This window comes from Chrysemys picta, chromosome 1 (genome assembly GCF_011386835.1).
Source record: "Chrysemys picta bellii isolate R12L10 chromosome 1, ASM1138683v2, whole genome shotgun sequence".
NCBI lineage: Eukaryota > Metazoa > Chordata > Testudines > Emydidae > Chrysemys > Chrysemys picta.
Window position 1 is genome coordinate 207,013,183 of NC_088791.1, and position 20,981 is coordinate 207,034,163.

Sequence of the window (20,981 nt, forward strand, 5' to 3'; positions counted from 1 at the left end):
GTTATCTTGAAAGTATTCTTTGAGTCGGAGGCAGCGAAAGTAGGCTTCCAGATCACCACAGAACTGTATCATGTTCGTAGGGGGTACTGGGGCAAAAAGAGAGTCCCCAAAATAGGACAGACTCTTCTGCTGGGTTGAGTGTGTAGCTGGATAAATTGACGATATTGCTGGCTGAGATAGGGGTACCACTGTTGTGGCCCCATGTGGCAGGTAGGAGTTTAGACAGCTTACGGTCCTTTTTCCTTTGTAGAGAGGTGAAGTGTGTAATGTAGATCTATTTTATTTTATTTTATTTTAGTCTTATTTTAGTGAAGTCCATTTGTGTGGCGGGCTGGTTATTAATGAAAGTCTCCAGGTTGGAGAGCTCTTTTTTGATGTTTTCCTGTTTGCTGTATAGGATGATGATCAGGTGGTTCCTCAGTTTCTTTGATAGTGTATGGCATAATCTCGCACTGTGGTCTATGCAGTATGTAGATAGCAATGGATTTTTCACCTTCAGTCCATTTGGTATGATGTCCATCCGTTTGCATTTAGAAAGGAAGCTGATATCTGTCTGTACTTGTGCAAGTTTCTTCATGAGGTTGATAGATTTCCATTCCATACGGCTAAATGCAGTGCCTTGCATGGTGTCAAGTATCAGAGGGGTAGCCTTAATGGGACACTGTTGCTGATTAAGGCTTCTATGTATTACCATGATACAAATAAAAAATAAAAATAACTAGCTCTAAAATGCTCAAAATCGGTTAATAATTATTAGTAACAATTTCTTTCAGGTGCATCCAAGATGTATTTGGCACTTAACAAACAATGAAACAGGCAAAGTTTCTGTGTTGGGTGTGTGCAGTCTGAAAAGACAAACAGATGAAGAATAGGAGAGAGGGTGTGTGCGCTATATACAAACGAAGAAGTCAAGGTGTTGCTTAGGCATGTCTAGCTGTCATAATTTATTAAACATATATCAAGAGAGTGCTATCCTTCAGTTCTGCTTGACTGCTCCAATCTGAAAAATAGATGGGATTATAGAAAATTACCTTGCTCTTCAAACATTTAAAAGAATGGGGTTCTTGCAAACTTCTGTACGTTTCTACAAGCTCATAAAAACAGAGCAGATTGGCACAGTTGATGTGCACCATTGTATGCTTACAAATACCCATGAAGGGAACCAGTGCCCAGAGGTGTTCACAGTTGGGCTTCCTGATCTACAATTTTAAATTATATAAACTTTTAGTCTTACTTTTAGGGAAAGAGCAATTCAAAAAATTAATGAGATTCTTAAATTATGCCAAATTTTGGGCCAGTCACCTTTAACAAAAACAGCTCAAGTGTTCTTCATTTTAAACCGTGTTGCACATTTCCTGGGAAAAGTGAATCTTTAGAAATGGATGTTTCCACATTCCTGAACTGCCTTGAGATGTGCTGGCTGCCGCTTCCCACAGCCCCCATTGGCCTGGAATGGCAAACCGCAGCCAGTGGGAGCTGCGATTGGCCATACCTGCGGATGCCTCAGGTAAACAAACCGTCCCAGCCCGCCAGCGGATTTCCCTGACAGGACGCGTGCTAAAGCTTACCGATCCCTGGGCTAGATCTTTGGGTTTGGCCAAGCTATTCTCAGTGCAGGACACAATAGGGGTGTACCGAAATGAGACTCACTGGCGTGGCACCTCCTGCTGGTGCTCCTGGGAATTAGCTCGACTTCAGCCCAGAGCACTCTCTGAAGGCCAGTGGCTCACCTGCCTCAGGCTCCGTGTCCTGCCCGGACCCCGGTGCCCTTTACCTCAGGGTTCTGCCCCTGCAGTACCCCCGCTCTGGATCTCCCCTCCCAGGGGAACCCCAACCTCCTATCCCCACCTTGCCTCAGTGGCTAGTGCCAGTCATCACCTAGCCCCCACTCACTGGGGCAGACTGCAGTCTGTAAACCACTCATCACTGGCAAAGGGGGTTTGGACCAGGTGCCTCTGTCAAACCCCCAGTACTTTCTTTAGGCCTTGCATAAGGCTGCAGCCTGGGGGTTTACTGCTTCCCAGCTCTCTTGCCCTATTCCTCAGCACTGCTCCAGTTCAGGTACCTTTTTCTCCCAGGCAGCCAGGTCCTTCTCTCTCCAAACCTAGAGAGAGACTGACTCAGCCCCTGGCTCACAGCCCTTTTATAGGGCCAGCTGTGGCCTGATGGGGCATGACCCCAGCTGTGGCTGCTTCCCCAGTCAGCCTAGTTTTCTCTCAGGAGCGGGGTAACTGCCCTGCTACAGGGGGTAAAAGCTGTAAATTGCAATCTGACTGAAGGCCCCCAAGAGGCTACTCCACCAGCCAGAAGGTGCAACAGGACTCTGACCACGCCTGTGATATGCCCTCTATTCTGGGAGAAGGGGGATGTTTCCTTATGGCAGGAGGATGCTCAAATAGTTTGTGGTTCACAAACAGCCACAGCCAGGACCACCAGAATTTGGCCCACTTCCTAGTCAAGGCTTATAACCAGGTCTTAAATTGATCTAAAATTTCTATACTCTGGCCAAAACCCATTAATCTCAATAAACAAATAACTAAAATGTGTCTATATTTGGCACCTTGCAAATGCTTCAGTAATAGCATAAATCTTCCTGATTTATAAAAGAAACACTTTCTCCAGTGTTTTTCAGAACCAACAGTTTAAGTAATAAACTCTTCTAGCTGGAGAACCTTGAGTGTATTTTTTTTTTTTTTTGGTTGTACTCCTGCATAGGAAAATCTTCCAGGACTAACCTTGCATTGCTTAAGCAAGTATACAGATTAAGTTCAGTGAGAGAGACAGTTTTCAAATGACTAGCTAACATTTGTGTCCTCTTTATAAAATAGAGGGGAGGAGGAGAAGGAAGGCGCAAACAAATCCATAGCTTTACTACTTTGTTGGCTTTTAGTAGTTGTCAAAAGTAGGAATAAAATACTACTAGGCATAAGTATAACAATACCTTCTGGTATGGATTTAAAGGGGAAATGCTGGAAGCTTTGACATAATTTAAGGGAAGGTAATATTGAGTCACCAGGTAGGATTTTTTAAGGGATTCAAGTGTACTTCCAACAAGATTGTAAAAGTAGTAGTAATAATCTCTCTTTTTCTTTCTCTGTCTCTCTCAGACACACATTCATATATGCCATAGTATTAGTATTTAAATGAAGAGCAGACAAAAATAGTTTTTCAAAATGTTATTCCATTGTCCTAGTTCCTGCAGAGTACTATTGCTTTGCTGCTTCTGTCTGCCGTACAAAAATCATCTATGAAACAGGAGGTCCAGCTATTGCTACGGAACGTAAGATTACTGATTAGAACAGAGAACGTAATCAGGTAGATTGAGACTGTGTAGGAAGGAACCATTGCTGTGAGAGGGGAGGGTTTGCAACACACACTGGATGTATATCCGTGGAGAGTACCTCACTATTGTTTAGGACAGCAAAATTGAATGTAACACTCCTGTGGACTTCTAAAAAGATTGTGCCTCTTTTCTGTGCCTGTAAAGATGGACATAGATTATGTGGTTGCATGACCTGCACTTGGCTAGGAGTCTCCCTCCAGGTTTTTTGTACTCAGTAGAATGTGTTAGAGAGAAGTACCAACTGGGAAATCAACAAAAAGCTTTCCTATGAAGGTAGCAAGACTCTGCAGTATTTGAAATGTCTGGTGACTCATCTGGTGAGTAAAAGCTGTGGATAAATACCACAAATATTCAGAAGAATAAACATTAACAATATAATCCCTAAAGATAGCAGTTAGATCAGTTTGCTATCTCTTGGGATATTTTTGAAATATTATATCACTATTTGTCAACATGCATAGTATTTTGTAGGACTTAGAATAAAGGGATTTCTAAGTTGAAGGCATAACTGTGCTTCTGAAAGCTATCAGTCAATGCAGAACATTGAGAACTAACCTTTAAATGCAGCTTTTGTTTGACGGTTGTGTTTTGCACAACTTTTTTAGGTGCTTCAGAAATGTTGTTCAGATCATATCAGCTATGTGCTAATACAGAGGTTGAAAACTTGGAATAGTCATGTTTGCACACACTATCTGTGAGTCTCATTAGAATAAAGAATAAATAACTAACTAGGAAATTGATAATGCAGATATGTACATAACAGTGATACCAAAGTTATTACATAAGTATGGCTAACTGAAATTTTACTTTATGCATGTAAATACATTTTGATCTTTCTTTTAAAGGTGAGGCCTTCATAAAAACAGAAAGATGATAAAGTTCACTACAGATAAATTCGGACATGGTCAAATGAGCTACCCTACTTATTATACGGATTTAGCTCAAAAACTGGGCCACTGGGTCAAAACAACCTTGCATTCAGCCTAAGATAATCACTTAGATTTAGTCTGCAAAAGATTGATTGTGAAAGGTAACTATAGTAACTTCAAATCATTCACTAAATAAATGAAAGCATATTTTAACATATGCGATATAATACAATATTTAACTTTTAAAATGCATACCTGCTTCTGTGTTTTGTATGCTTTCCATAGAATTAATCCTACCATATGTCTCCTACTAAGAAGGGACAGAGATAAAGTATAGTGTATTTCTGAAGCATAAAGCAATATTAAATTTCATGCATGCAGGAAACATGTGAAAATCTTTATGGAAGTTATCTTGCAGTGCTTCAAACCTAAAACAAAGTTAGTAAGAGACTTTTCAAAGTGGATTTTGTTTTATCTTCCCATTTTTCTTCTTATCAAACTTGGAGGTATAAAGTGAAAGTTGCTATAGCTTAAAGATCTATAATAATCCATTTTTGCTTACTTTGTAAGCCTCATCCCTAGTGACTGACTAAATTCCATTTCTCATTATTAAAAACCTTTTATTAATCTCTTTTAAAATACTTTTTAAAATTTCTATATTTGTGTTTTATTCATAAGACAGATTTCTCTGGAAACTACAGAGGCCAGTTAATGGTTTATGAGTTCAAGCTGAGCTGAATATAGCTAAGCTCTGTCTTGCTTGACATTTCATCAAAAGCTGTGTTGATTTGCAATGTTTACGGACCTATTTATTGAACCTTCACAGCTTGAACTATGCCACCGAGCTTGTTGACACTGCTGAGTTTCTCTCTCAGTGCTTTTGCAATCTCAGAAGAAAGTTTAGAGCAAATGTTACAACAAACTTAGCCACATTTGATAAAATATGTGATTATGACAATAAAGTTGATCTCATTGTCGTTTTCCCACAGTAGACTAGAAAGAAATGTGGGTACTTTCATAACCTCTGATCCGAGCAGGTGAGAGCACATTCTTCCCTGACACATTAACTTCCATGTTTGAATGTAGCACTTAGTATGGTTAAATTAGCTGATTAAGAGGATAAATTTATTCAAGTTAGAAAACTAATTATTTTATTTTTGTAAACATGTAGACTGATTATTTTACCCTATGAAATCTCATGACTACCTGGCATCACTGACAGATCTTAGACAGTGAGGAAGTATAATGAGTAACCAAACAGTAACAAAGTGAATCAGGACGTTTGTAAATATCATAAAAAGTATCATAAAAGTATCCATTCAGGTTCACAACCAAACACAATATGAGCTCATCCATGCTCTGTGATGCTTCTGAACATCTTGTCAGCATGCCTCTTATTTTTAGCAGTTAAAAATAAGCTGTATATTACTATATCATCTACTGCTGTTATGAGAGCAATTCAGCACATTACCATCGTCCCAAACACTGCTCTTAATATAACCTGAATTGAAATAGATGGAGTTATTGTAGTTACCTAGTGTCACTATGAAAGCAAAAGAAAACACATGAGGCTGTTTACTTAAATGAATAAAATGTCCTGTTCAGTCCAAGACAATTATTTTCGCTTCAGTTCCTTTTTACCATCCTCCTTCTACTGTAAAATGGCATAGTTGCTCATTCAGCTTTTAGCACCACCTGGTGTACTTTACAGATGGTAATTTTTGAACCTCTACAAAATAATTTAATAATTTGAAAATGTCTTCGTTTAAAAGCTTTTCAATTGACTTGAATAGGCTTTGGATCAGGCCCCTTGGCTTTTTTTTTGTTTTTTTTTGGATGCATTTGTTGTAAATTATTTTCCTGTATCAATTATTAGCTTCACTGTGTGTAAGTTTTATTTCTATGGCACTAGCAGAAGTTTCTGGTCTATTTTTATTTAAATCATGAAAATTTCACTAAGAACAAAGAGAGACACATGGATCCTTGTTTTATTGTCAATGGGCACTGAGCATTAGCAATGTGCATGACTCAATTCAGTATAGCTAAGTATTTCTTAATTTAGCACACATTAGCTAGGCTATATTTTTTCATCTAACTTAATGCCACTTTCATCTGGTCTGCATAAAGTTTGCTTTTATTAGTTAAGCCACATGAACATAATGAAAAGTCCTGAGATTAAGGATAGTATTGATCCTGAGCAAATTATTTAGATTTCAGCAAAAACATATTTTTACATATATTTATTTGCCATTTTAAAGGACTTTATTATAATGAATTATAATCTTGTGACATAATTGAAGAGAATAATATAGTTGATCGTATTTGTTGCACTCCACATCATGCAGAACACTTTGGCACCATATCTTGTGGTCTGAGTTTACCATTTGTGCTTTCTTTAAGAGGCTGGTAAGAAATACCATTCAGATTCATTATATATTAGCATTGGTAACTAGAGGAATTTCCCTGTACTGAAACACATTAGAAAGGAATTAACTTTAAACATTCTGGAATAGGTCCCCCATTGCAATCTTTCTTAAATGAAACAAGTTATTTTTACAAATAGATTGTACTCCATCATCAATTACAGTGGGGCATACAAAGTGTCTATAACGCACACAAACACAATTTAAGATAAGGATTATATTTCTCTTTCTGCTCATTACAGAGCATCAATCCCTATAGCCAAGTTGTAAGTAGAAATGCAGACACTGAAATCTGGGTGGGAAAATATTTAAAAATGTTATTAAAGCTAATGTTAAAAAAATTATATAATACATAGGTTGGGGAAAGACAGTCTGTACATCTGGGTGTACTGCTTAGATTATCCACAAATATAAAGTTAGTTTTTAAAAGTCATATGATACATAGAGTACATAATCAGCAATAACCCAAATTTAGGTGAATTGATTTAACAATACAGTTTAGATATTAGAATCTGAATACTCGAGTACATCACTCATGAAAAAGTTGTACAGAGATTTGGTTGTGGAAAGCAAAGTATACCAATGAGTGGAGATTGTCCCTCAGTAATTGAGAATTATGTTGGTTGTCCATTTAGAAAATACAATCCATGAGGAAAGTATTTGTTACTTTTCTGACTGCACTTCTCATCGGCACTCCAGCTCATCCCTCCTGGTATTGCCGATGTCCAGTGATGTTCTATGTAGATGTCCCTCGACCACCTAATGGCATTGAGTTGCCAAATCAGCCGAGCATAGTGTTGACCAATTCCGCATTCTCTAAGCACTTGCTCGTTACTGGGGTCCCATGAACCCAAGGCTCTGACGATCAGTGCATGTGTCTGAACTTGGTAACCCTTAGCTCTCAAGGTTTCAGCCAGAGGGGCATATTTCTCTACCTTTCAAGCTCAGGCATCGTGGAAGGCCAGTATATGAGTTGTTACCCTTGAACCAGCTTCTGAGAGGGTTGTAACCAGAAGGTCACATCAGCAGACACCATATATCTATTATTTTATAATTAGAGAAGTAATGGGGGAAATGGAGTTCTTCTGTAGAATATTTTCTTTCAAAGGCAGATTCTTTCTGTCCACAAAACAAACACAAACAGCAGAATGTGCTCTTTCCAGGAAGAGGAGTAGGTTGCTCTTCACTTTTATGACTCTTTAATGAATGCAATTGACAATGGGTCATTCTGAAGCCTTAGAGCCCTTATTGAGTCAGGAGAATGAAAGAAACTTTCTGAAGTAAAATTTGGTTTTCTTTGGATTAAATTAATCACTCTGACACAGTGGTTCCCAAACTTCAACAACCTGTGAACCCCTTTCACTAAAATGTCAAGTCTCGCGAGCCCCCTCCTAAAAATGAATATTTCCAGGGATTTTCTCCTTTACCGGAGTATAAATTATAAAAGCAGTGATCTTGGAAATATAAAATTTGTTTTTATGACATGATTATTACACACTATTTATTATGAATTATTATTTATCATTACAGTATTTTTATTATATTATGAAAATGGCAACATTCTTCCAAGATCTCACTTTCGTAGCTTGTATCACTTTGAATAAGCCTGTTATAAAAGAAGGCTCCTATGTTTCATCAAGGAGTATCAGATGTGAAACAGCATGAAGGTATTTAAGAAACCAACTCAGAGTTCCTTCTACACAAGCATTCAGGTCTTGAGCAGTCCAGGCAAACAACGCATGTTACAACAAAGCTTAAATTTGTTCTTCATAATAATTTAAAAGACTATACTACTAGCTGCCTATTTAATTTTAAAAACAGCAAAAAATATCTTTTAAAAACAGCAAAAAATATATTCTAAGTCTTGAAGTTTAAATCTCCTCAGTGTGATAGATATGCTTGCTTTGATCTGCTTAGCTCTTGGAAGTCCAGGGACTCCAGACTGCTGGCCCCATGCCGCCCAGGGTTCCTAGGGACAACTCTGTCCACCATTAGGGATTTTTTTCCTGAGAACCCCCTGTAACAGTTCATGAATCCCCAGGGGTTCACGAACTCCAGTTTGGGAACCACTGGTCTATAGGTTTCTTGAGAAACATGGAAGTCAGAACTAATTGTAAGGATTCTGGGAATAGTTTTCATTCTTCCCCTCACCCCTCCCCACATACACAGATTATGAAGGAACAGGAAAGGAAAAGAAACTCATAAAACATAGCCACAATGTCTGTGACTTTCCTGGAAGAAATGATTATCTGTATGAGGTAACTTTCCAGGACACCAAACTTACAACCACCAAATCTACAGGCTGAAAGGATGGGGGTGGGATGGAAAGGGGGCATAAATTCTATTTAACAAAATATTTAGAATATAAGCTCTTTTAGGCATGTGTCATTCTTTCTGTGTGTATGTACAGTGTCTAGAAAAGCAGATCTCTAATTCCTTTGGATATTACTGCAAAACACATTAATAGAGGTGCAGATCCAAAACATTGACATTTACTAGTTTAATTCTAGACATGCTCAAGTAAATGGGCATTATGCGTAAAGGAAATGAGGCCACTGCCCAAATATATAAAACGAATGTATAGATAGCAGAATGGCACCACATGGGGAAGATACCTATCAATCCCCCTAGTAACCAGATAGCTGAAACCTGGATATTTTTTACTTTTGTTTTGTTTTTTGCTCACCTTTGTCTAAATCCTCCTGGATAAAGTTTGATATGACTGAAATAAAGGCATTTAGAGAAGAAAAGAGTTTAGTTGTACATAACCACAAAAGACTATCCCTGCTTCTATAACAATAATAGATGTGGAATCCCTTCAGGATAGCGGGACGGCAGGATTAACTTTGTCTGAGGAGATCCTTTGTTTTCCGAGAGTAACCTCACATGGGCCAGGCTCTCAGCCTTAGAACTATCCTCCTCCCCAACAACTAAAGAGCTCTTACTAATGTTCTCTAGAGGTATTGTCAATGAAGGAGCTCCACTCTGGAATTTGTCTTTCCCATTGGTGCAGTAGAAATTGTTGATTTTGAGAGCACACTATAAAGCTGATCTGCTTACTCAAGCTTTTGCACTGTGTGGATATTGTCTCCTGAGACACTCTGGTATAATTTAGAATGAAGCAAACTATTCCTGGTGGATCTTTTTCATGACTTAGAAAAAAGCACACCTCTCTTGGTGAAGAGGCTAAGAATTCATTCATTGTCATGACAAATTGTCAGAATCCTGGCAAAGGTAGGTAGGAATAGTGGCAGGAGCGAGGAACTGAAGCCAAGGGTCAAAGCCTGAGACAGAGTCAGGAATTGGGCCAAGGGTAAACCGGAGGTGTCAGTCAGTGTTGCAGTTCTGGGGGTCAATCAGGAGTCCGACTATAAGTCAGAGCTAAGGTCAATACCGGGAATTCAGAAGCAGAGAAGTAGGCTAGTCATGGCAGCCAGCTAGAGATCTGCATTGTTACCTGGGCATTGCCTGATATGCTCCATAGGCGTATATAGGATCAAGGAGACAATCAGGGATTACTAAAATGGGACTTCCTTTGGTGTGCAATGTCAGCAGCTTGTGAGTCACAGGGAGTGGCTAGATTATAGCTGCAGCCAGGTGGCAGTGTGAGGCTGTTGATTGTCTAATAGTCTTGCAGGCCTGGGTTCAAGTCCTATCTGTCCTTATATCATCTCTCCCGTAGGGACGCTGCCTGCCTGGCTGGATTTGTCTGAATGGGGTTCATGGAAGGCTGCCACAAGGTTGGGTGCACAGACCTGGGATGTCAGCTCCCAGGATCATTCCTTGGGGTTATAGCTTTTCATATCAATGAAAGGCTGAGGGAGCAATGTTTCATTTTAGAGGCCAGTATATTGTAGACTACGTATTTGTCATGAACCTGGTCTTGCACTGCAGGGGAGGCAGTTGTGTTCAGTGCACGCAGGGGCTATTGATATGTGGCTTCAGTAGAGATGCATGAAACACTGGGTGGACCCTTCTAGAATCTGGTAGTCAGAGCCAAATGGTGACCCGGTTTGCGACGGGGCTGGTCCGTGTGAGGTGTTGTGCTGAAAGACACACCGTCTTTCCCACAGCAAATGCCAGGCCTTCCCAATGCTGAAGGTCAGCATGTCACTTGTAGTCCTTCTTTACATTCTCAAGATGTGTTTTAAGCTCCTACTGGACCTCATGGATCTGCCAGACCCAGCTGGTAGCTGCAGGGTACATAGAGGTGAAGTTTATATAGAAAGGACTCTGCCTAGTGAAGAATACTGTGAGCATTGTTGGCAAACTCCGCTTGGTACAAGAGGGCTGACAGGCCATTTTGATGATAATTCGTAAAGCATCACAGGAATTGCTCCAAAATCTGATTTACTCTGACTGGTCATCAGCCTGTGGATGGTAAGTGGAGGACTTTGATTTGATTTGAGGACTTCAGTAACTCAGCCAGAGGTTAGGGGTCTATTACAGCAGTGGGTGGGTGAGGTTCTGTGGCCTGCAATGTGCAGAAGGTCAGACTAGATGATCATAATGGTCACTTCTGACCTTAAAGATTATATATCTATGAGACTTATGAGCATGGACCAGAAGCAACCATAGAGTTTTCTGCCGAAACTGTGACACAAATTCTGGTTCTCAGTCAGACAATACATTTGGGGGAGTCCACAGAGACAGCTGACATGTTCCACCAGGAGCTGAGCCATTTCCTTTGCAGAGGGCAGATGCATGACAGGAAGGAAGTGGCCATTTTATTTAGTTAGTCTACCACCATGAAGATGACTGCCTGTCAGACACAGGAAAATCGACTATAAAATCGAGGATAATAGCCACCCAGTATTCAGACGGGGTTTTTGAAGGTGTTAGGGTGCAAGCACATAGTTCATAGTAGTGGACCGTTATGCATGTCCAGGGTCACCAGAAGGAGCTGGCAACAAGTGATAAGTCTTGATGTAGCTGAAGTGGCCCACTAGCAGAGCCTCATCACCTCCTGTTGGGGTTGTCCACATGGAATGTATAAGCAGGCCTTGATGTAGAGAAAGCCATCTCACATCTCATGTTGTCCCTTACTTTTTGCCTCCTCCTTCCAAGCTGAACAGATTCGAACAGGTGGTCTTGAGGAATGGCAGTATCCATGAAATTATGGGACTTGAGTACATATGATGGCTCCTCACAGGAGTGGTCATGATTGGGCAAGTATTCCCCTTGTTCCAGGACAGGGCAATGACTGCCTTGTTCTGGCCTCCTGGATGATAGGTGTTGGTAAGCATGTGAAGAACAGGAGCCATTGGAGCTGTCGTTGGTTCAGCACCTTTGACCTATGGAGATATTACAAATTTTTATGGTCTGTGGGCACTTGTTTTAGGTATCGGGCACCTTTGAGCTGTTGGTGCCACCATTCCTTGGATACAGCTTTGATGGAAGCTTCTTATTCTGCTGGTGTGAGTTTCTGGGAGTAATAAGTACATGGGAGTAAGTGCTGTTAGGGATCCACACCTTTGGGAAAATATTGTGCTGATTGATATGTTAGATGATTCAGTCTTGACAACAAAGGCTCAAGTTGGGTCAGGATGGATGAGGAGTGGAACACTGGTGAAGGCCATATTTAGTTGGTTGAATGCCCTTTGAGCCTCTGGAGACAAGGTGAAGGAGGTGTGTCTGGAGAGGAGCACTGTCAATGGGGCTAATCAGTCCAAAAATCCAGGAAAGAAGTACCTATAAAAATTGGCAAACCCTAGAAAGAATAACTCTCCTTGATATTCTTGGGGACTGCCCAGGCCTGAACATTGTTCACCTTCCTGAGGTCCATTCAAAGTCCTTCAAGGGACAAGACATAACCTAAGGACTGCTGATCAAAGCTGCACTTCTCAAGCTTTGCACATAGGCCATGTCATTCGAGCTGATCCAGGATTGACCAGACATGTCAAGTGTGCTGTTCAGGGCTCACCAAGAAGAGAATATCATTGTGATAGACTCTAATGTATTGGCCTAGGATGTCCTGAAATACCTCATTCATGAAGTGATGGACTATTATTGGGGTGTTTGTAAGACCAAATGCCATTAATAAGTATTCATAGTGGCATGCTGGGTTCAAATGACCATTTCCCAGTCATCTTCTGCATAAATCCCCATCAGGCTGCATGTTCCTCTCAGATTAAGCTTGGTAAACACCTGGGCTGACTGTATGCATTCCAACAATTCCAGAATTAGTGGGATAGGTTATTAGTTTCTGATGGTTACCTTGTTGTGGGCCGAGTAATCCACGCACCAGCACTGGGTCCCATCTTTCTTTTTAATGAAAAAAAAAAGACACTGGCAAAGGAGGTGGAGAGACTGATAAATCTCTTGGCCAGCTGCTCCTGGAGATAGGCTTGCAGAGCAACCAGTTCTGGCTCAGGCATGGCATAGATGCTCCTGAAAGGTATCTTGGCTCCAGGCTGCAGCTCAATTGGACAATCATAGTCACAGTATGATGGTAGGACATCCATAATGTACTTCTCAAAAACATCTGTGTAGTCATGGTACTTTGAGGGAAGACTAGGAGTCTGCTATGGACCAGCTTGGCCACAGCCTGGACCTGAGGACTACTCAGTGGCAACCTGGACTCAGGCTGGAGGGATGCATCTTGAAGCTGGGATTTGCACAGGCAAACATACTGACAGACTTCAAAGCAGAAATGGACTTTCTGCTTATGCCAAAGGACATAATTCCTTCCATAAGGCCAGCAACAAGATGCTGAGAATTATGGGGAAGTGTGACACAGGAATTTGCTCTGAACTATAAGATTTCCTCATGCTCCTGAGTAACCATGTCCAAGGATGCCATTTCCACTGTTACTGGGCTTGAGGATAGGAGCGAGTCTTCTGAAGTCAAGGGTCATTTTTTGCTGCACTGAGATGCCCAAGGCTTGTGGTATTTTGGCATCTATAAAGTTATCCACAGCCCCAGAGTCCGTGAGTGCCCACTATGGGGGTATTTGTTGGGGTTTCTCTGGGATGTGCAGGCAAACCTGGACTTGCAAGTGCGGTGAGAACTCACTGTGCCCTAGACATGCTTTGGTAAGAAGTGGGGAGGAGTCAGCACGGTGGATACCCAGGGCTTGCCTTATCAGTCCCCTTTCCTGGGCCTGGGCTTGGTCATTTTATAACTTTTTCTGTGCGAGAGCAAGAGTGTGGCCAGATTCTCCACAGTAGAAACACAAGCCATGGTATCAGTGGCACTTCCTCTGCTTGGGAATCAGGGGACGATGGGCTGTGTAGATTTGCATGGGTTCTGGGACTGGGCTAGAAATGGGTCCTGGGGGATATTGGCTATATGGCAGCACAGCCCCTCTTCCTTTCTTTTCTTCACTCATGCAGCCTATTGTCAATAGCGATGGTGAGGTCGACAAAGACATCTAAGTTGATCATTGTTTATATGCGAGCTAGCTCATCTTTGATCTCTTCACATAATCCTCAACGGAAATGGTAGAGCCAGGCTGCTTCATTCCACTGTGTATTAGAGCTGAGTTGCCTAAAGTGGGTGGCGTAGGAGGTGGCTGATCCCTGCTCTTGCCATAGTTCTTGCAGGGCTGTTTTGACCAAGCTAGCACAGTGAGCATTGTCAAAAATAAAAGAAAATACCTGGAGGAACTGTCCCAGTTTGATAGAATCAGGCTCTGTCATTCTAATAGAGGCAAAGCCCAATCCAGCACCTCTCCCTTCAGGAGTTTAATTATGAATTCTGCTTTGGCCGGGTCAGTGGGGTAGAACTGGAAGTGGAGCAGGAACAGCAGGTAATGTTGGCTGATGATAGCCCTACATTTTTGGCGGTCTCAGTTAAAACACTTTGGGAGGTGAAGTGTTGGACTGGGGTCCAGGTGTGCATGTTTGGACACTGTTCTCATCCTGCAACTGGGAAGCCTGCTTTCACAGTATCTGTTTCTCAGTAGCATACTGTGCCATTTGGGCCCATAGTATGGCATTTTCATTGTGTAGTCTGGTGGCCTGCACCCACAGGAACTGCTTGTCAGATGAGAGCTGCATCACCTATGTTCGCAATGTGAGCAGTTCCTCCTCAGGGCTGTCAACCCATTCAGGTGTGTTTAGTACCCTTTGGGAGATGGTGAGTAGTGGGTGGCCCAATGCCTCCATGTCCTCACAGCGGCCATCTTCTCCACAGGTTAGGGGGTCCAGGCAAACTGTCAGGATCCTGTACAAAGATAGACAGGAGCCTGAGAGCCAAGAACCAAACTCATACTTTAGAGCTGGAATTGGAGTCAAGTGTCAAGATGAGGTTCAAAGTTAGAGTCAGGAGTCAAGCCAAGAGTCAGACACAGTCAGGAATCAGGCTGAGGGTCAATACTAGGTATCAGGGTCTGTTTTGGGCTTCTGGCACTTGACTGTGAGTCAGAATCCAAATCAGAGCTGAAGTCAGTACTTGGAGTTCAGAAGAAGTGTGGTTGTGGCAGCTAGCTAGGGATAAGCATTGTTGCCTGGGCACTTCCTGGTACACCCCATAGGCATATACAGGATCTCGGAGCCAATCAGGGATCTCTAAGTCAACTGTCAGTTGGATCACTAGAGGTGGGACTTTCCATGGTGTGCAAACTCTGCACAAACCAGATTATGGGTCAGAGGGGATGGGCACATTAGAGCTGCTTCTGTGTGCCAGTATGGGGATGCTTGTTGTCTGGTAGCTCTACAGACCAACGTTCAAGTCCCACTGATTCTTACACTAATGTATTTATGTCAACGGTAGAAAGGAAAACCTTGGTAACTGTGACTTGATCAAAAGCCTCAACACTGGTCTCTCATGACCAGGAAAAGATCCGTGCTTTGAGTGTCTGTTCTCCTAAATGAACATATCTACATTGACTCAAGCAATCTGTTTTGATGACTAGCTTTCCTGCTAGGTGAAGCACATTTGATTTACTGCTTTTTTCTGTATTCAGAATTCTCTGTTTTTGAGGACCATTATATTCCTAATTCACCCCTATTTGTTAAAATATGTTATTACTTCAGTATCATTTAAGAACTCTGACTGTGATATCATGAGAGGATTTTTTCAGGCCTAACTGGAAGTTGAAGATCATACAGAAATTTCAGAAGATTAGCTTTCTTTTCTCCTACCAGGATCATGTCTCCTGTACTGATTTAGCTGGAAGATGAGTCTGTTTAGTTTAACAGACTAATCTCTTTTTTATCCAGGCATGCTCTTGTAATTGGATTCCTCTTGATGAAGTGTCCACCGCATCAGAGAGGTCTTTACTCATTACTGAATTACTGACCCTTTAATTGAAAACTCCCTACTCTGTTTCCACTTAGCTTCCAAACATGTCATTAGAGGACTGGGATGAAAGGAAGCCTAAGAAACAATATTTTAGCAAGATGTCATACGATCGGTAATGGATGTATTTGTAATAGTGATATTCTTTGAAAATTTAAATTTCTTTTAATGGCTGAATTCTTTCTGAAGTGCCTATGACTAGACTTGCACCATTTGGTCCTGATTTCAATCTTAATTACATCAGTGTAAATCAGGAGGAGTAACTCCAGTTGAAAGCAACCTCCTCCTGCCATCATCATTAGAAATTTTGAAAATGTTGAAGGAACACCAGTTGCAGGGAACAGGGAACATCATTTGTGCTGGCTGATGCCCTGGATGGGGCAATTAGAGCCAAAGCTCTGCCTATACCCAGCCCGTCTTTTCCCACGTGCATGAGGGGAGAAGTACCAGGCCCATTTTCATTTGCTTGCATGGCACGCGTGAGTGATTAAACATTTCTGAAAGATTTTTATAGATTAAAATTATGGTGTTCTGAAGACATACCATACAAAGACCCTTAAGGCAAGCATGTTAGTATACAACAAACCCATTGTGGGACTGCGTAAACAAGTCACCCTGAATCATCTCCAATAATCGTATGCAAAATTTTGATGTTAGAACATGTTTTATTAATTCTTCTTCTTTGCATTTATCATTGATTTTGAGTGCCTTTGAAATTCTGAGTTCCAGACAAATTTTGAAGCAGAGGTGCTAAGACATTAGAAGATAAGATAAAAAGCTGAAACAGTCTCTTCAAGTTCTGTGGTTGTCCATTGCTGCTAATTTGCTCAATTAGTAAAATATGGTTAAAATGCACATTATTTTATTCTCTTTTTATAGCAGACATAATGCAAATCAGCATTATATAACTGATCAATATTTTCTATTATTTTTCCATTTTGCATTTAAATATTGTCTCTGAGCACGGGCTTTATGCCAAGTTGCAGTTACAGCCTCACTTAAGTTCCAATAATATATGCATCAGTATTTCCAATAATAAATATTTTAAAACTGTTTTATACTCATAAAAATTAAACTGATCTCCCCCCCCCAAAAAAAAGGAATGGACAGAAGAAATAATCTCTTAAGTACACTCCTTTAAAACTGTTTTAAAATATTTTAAGCTGTTTCAAAAAATGTCGAACCTATTTTACCTTGTTTTATACAACTTGTCTAGAAGTTCACTTTCAGCTTCTTTCAAGTATTTTGGTGTTAGGATACTTTTCCAGCCCCAATTTCCAAATAATATAGTACTTTGGAAGTTGGGGAATTTACTACTTTGGCTTAGTATATAGTGTGCAGGTACTGATGAAAAGAGCCGTTCTCTTTTAATAGGATCATGTTAATGGCTTAGTTCTCATTGAAACCTGCAGTGGGTAGGAAACATTGTTTAAAATAAACTAACTTAATCTTTTGCCTGGGTTAGTATTATTATTTAATTGGGTTATGGCAGCACCTATGGGCCCCAACGGAGATTGGAACCCCACTGTGCTCGACCCTGTACAAACATTTTTATATTTGAAAGGATGTTGCATGGTTCAGCACAGCAGCACATGGAATCAAATCTGTTACCAAGTGCTGTCCGGGCATCATCTTTTAATTTTTGTTTCTAGCAGCTTGTCCCTAGTCTGCCTAATTGCATTATAATGGTTTTATGTAGTACCATATGCTAAAGGATAACATTTTCTTTCCTGGACAGAAATTCATTTTGTATTAGGCTTGGAATACCTGTTTTGGAACTATTCTTGTGTTAACCAAGGCCACAGACAAACCACAGGTACTAAAACTTTGAGAATTAAAAAAAAAAAAAATAGAAAGGAAGCTTCTGTGTCGTCTTTAAATTCTTGAGAATCAGAAATGCGCAAAGTACATTATATGTTTAAATATTGGAATTTAATTAGCACCTTCATTCAGAAATAGAGTTTAGCTTCAACAGCTAAATTAATGGTTACATGTTTTTTCTTACCATTGGTTGCTATAGCACACTAGTTTATTTCTTTTCTATTCAATTGCCTTGCTTTAGTAAGTTGCTTTTGATAAATGAGTATCATGCATAACTGAAGCTATGTAACAGACTAATTTGTTATGTTGAATGGAATAAAGTTTTATGAGAAGGAAACAGTCTGTCTTTATGGCTAATTGTAGGGACAATCATATCTCATGAAGACTGTGATAAGATTATAATGTGAGCATCCTCAGCCATCCTTGCCAGAATCGTATTTAAAAAAAAACCCTCAAAGGTGGGAGTGCTGCTGCACTTCCAATTACAATGCAGATTTATTATTATTGAATAAGATTACTTCCTTGCACATGTGGTTTTCTTGTAAATGCCTTTTTTGGGAACAGAGCGACGTAATAACTACTTACTAAATAGCTTAATAGAATTTCTGAATTTGAAGATGAAAAATGGATTTCTAGTTTAATGGGAAAGAAGACTTGCAGTTATAGCTGCATAATTTAAGTAGGTAGGAGAAAATTCTTCTTAATTTAAAACTCATTATATATATTAGGCAAAGTATAATTTATTGGAGTTTATTTTGCTGTCTTTTTGCTTAAATAATGCACTGAAATAATTCAGAATTCAGAACTTGACAGGTATCAGAATGACTCCTTGCTCTGCATCTGGGGACAGTTGTCCATTGTGGGACCAGCAACATCACTCTGATCAGAGTGAGTGCTGGAAGGAAGGTTAATCCAAGAAAAAAAATTAACGAGGGAGTGAGACACAGAGGGCAGTGAGGGAGTTGGGGAAATGACTCGGCCCTTGAGCGTGACAGAAAGATGAGTTGTCCTATTTAGAAAACTAGTTGGATAGTCAGAGAAGCCCAATACCAAAGGCAGTACAGTTCAAATGAAAGCTTTGAAGAGCTCTGCATCAAAAGGAAAGCTTTGCCCAGGGAAGTAAAGGATGCACCAGAACAAGTCACTGCCAGTGACTGTATCAGTCTTCTTGCAATCAAGTCCTGCTCAGCTGTGAGTGAGTGTTCTTGTGTCTATATGATTTCCAGATGCTGCTTTCTGTTCAGAGAGAAACACAGACAGGATCTCTATCAATTCCTCTGGGAAACCTTTGGTGTCTGGAGGTCATTAGATTAGCAAGATGTTCAGGCTAGTCTTGTCTTGGGATTCACAAATTTAAGTTTCAATCGAGCTTTTCCTGCATTTGAGTTTGGTAGGGAACAGAATAGGCATTCTGACTCCTGAGTTGTCATCTCTTGGACTCGATCTGTGGTGAACAGACCATTCTGGAAGGCAAGGTAAGCTAGTGTAGGCCTTTGGTGACAATCATACCAGGTTCTATGATGCTGACCAAGTCAGATGAGTCGGCAAAAAAACTGAATGGTAAAATGCTTATTGACTCTGCATTGATCAGCATGTTGGCTTTTGTGTCCTTGTGAGGTAGCTGTTTGCAGCATGTTGGATGCAGCTGTCTGGTGATCTTTGCAGGCAATGGCTGGTATTTCCTCTGTTTATTTAATACTGTTAATGACTTGTATGGAGTAGCAATTCAGATGGGTATTTGTCCTTTTTGACCATAGTGGTGCATCAAATGCCAAGAGAGCAACAAGACTGCTCAAATCCAAAAGGGACTGAGTAAAATGATCGGTTGGTGATGATCTTGACCATGCCCTTAGCATTCCTAGAGGATGCTAAGTGCATCCTTGACATGCTAAGGGACTATTCTCTGAGAAGGGGCAACACTTCTCTTCAGAGTAGTGCAAAATAAGTTTTCAAATGGGCATTGTTTTAAAAAAATGTAGGTCAAGAGGTAGTGAGCGAGGTAGCCTGAGGTGGTGATGGTACATTGCAGTGAAAGAGAGGCCCCTCTCTTTGTCATGGGGCAAGGAGTGAGAATAAGGAGTACTTTGCATGTCAGGGCATCACTGCTGAGCCCCCAATATCACCTCCTTTCATTTGTGCTCTGGGAGCTAGGGGAAAAAGGCATTTGTAGGCTATGCAAATTATCTTCTTAGAGAGGCTGACAAACACACACACACAGAATCCCACGTTTGGAGAGGTTATGATGATAATTGCTAGGTATTGTTTCCAAAATGAAGCACTCTACATATTCTCCCCTCAGATGATGAAAGCATCATAGATACTTAGGGTGTATTTCAATCCATATGTAGTCCAGAAACCTGCATATATTCTGTGCCTTGATCTCTGCAGAGTAGTACTTCTAAATTTCTATAATTGACTGTTTCATAATATTGATATCTTGAGTTACATTTAGTTTTAAGAGGGGAAAAAATACCTTGCATAGAATATTTATGTTAATGCTTTCAAAGTATTTTCTGTAGATACCTCTTTTAAGCTACTTTTGTGATGAGATTGCCTAAACAGGAATGGCAGGAATTGGTCCTAAATAAAGATTTCTACAGACCTATGTAAAAGAGCGTATGCATTTCTCCTCAGAAGTACTGTACCTAGAGGTGACCCTACATGCTCTAAGAGGCTGACGCAAAAGCCCATTGATGTGAACAGAAAGACTGCTGTTGACTTCAGTGGGCTTTGGATCAGGACCTACAGACTCTTTGTACATCCATTTCACACCAATAAGGAGAGTGAACATATATCATATACATTCATAACTCAGCCCTGTCTTACTATCTCCTCTCTTCCTTATCTCTACGCGACAGGAGAACATTAAAAAGGGTTATGCTCCTTTGCTGGACTATTTATTCTACTGACGGTCTTATTGACAAGTATTTAAATACATATAATCCCATTAATAACATACCATTTGACTTTTATATGTCATAAAATGGCAGTGACTTACCTCTCAGATGCGATACATTTGCATAAAGAGAGAAACATTTTCATACTGGAGCTGTGTCCATCTGCATTATTAATATTAGAAGAACTCCCATTACAAGTGACAATTTTAGTGCTTGAGAAAATCAGTATTAATTTACACATGTTCTTGACATCTTGTTGCATTTTATGTGCTCTCTGTCTGCAGCAGTTTATTTCCTTACATCATCATGATTAGTGAATTATTTTTCTGTCATGTACTCTCCTTTGTTGTGCCTTCCCATGGTTTGATGAGATGCTCCTGTTCCA

General features: G+C 40.4%; 1 protein-coding gene across 22 annotated transcripts in view; it reads left to right on the forward strand.

Annotated features, from left to right (window-relative positions):
- DMD (dystrophin) overlaps positions 1-20,981 on the forward strand; it is a 2,010,563-nt gene that overhangs the window by 309,196 nt on the left and 1,680,386 nt on the right. The gene's annotated exons all lie outside the window — the stretch shown is intronic.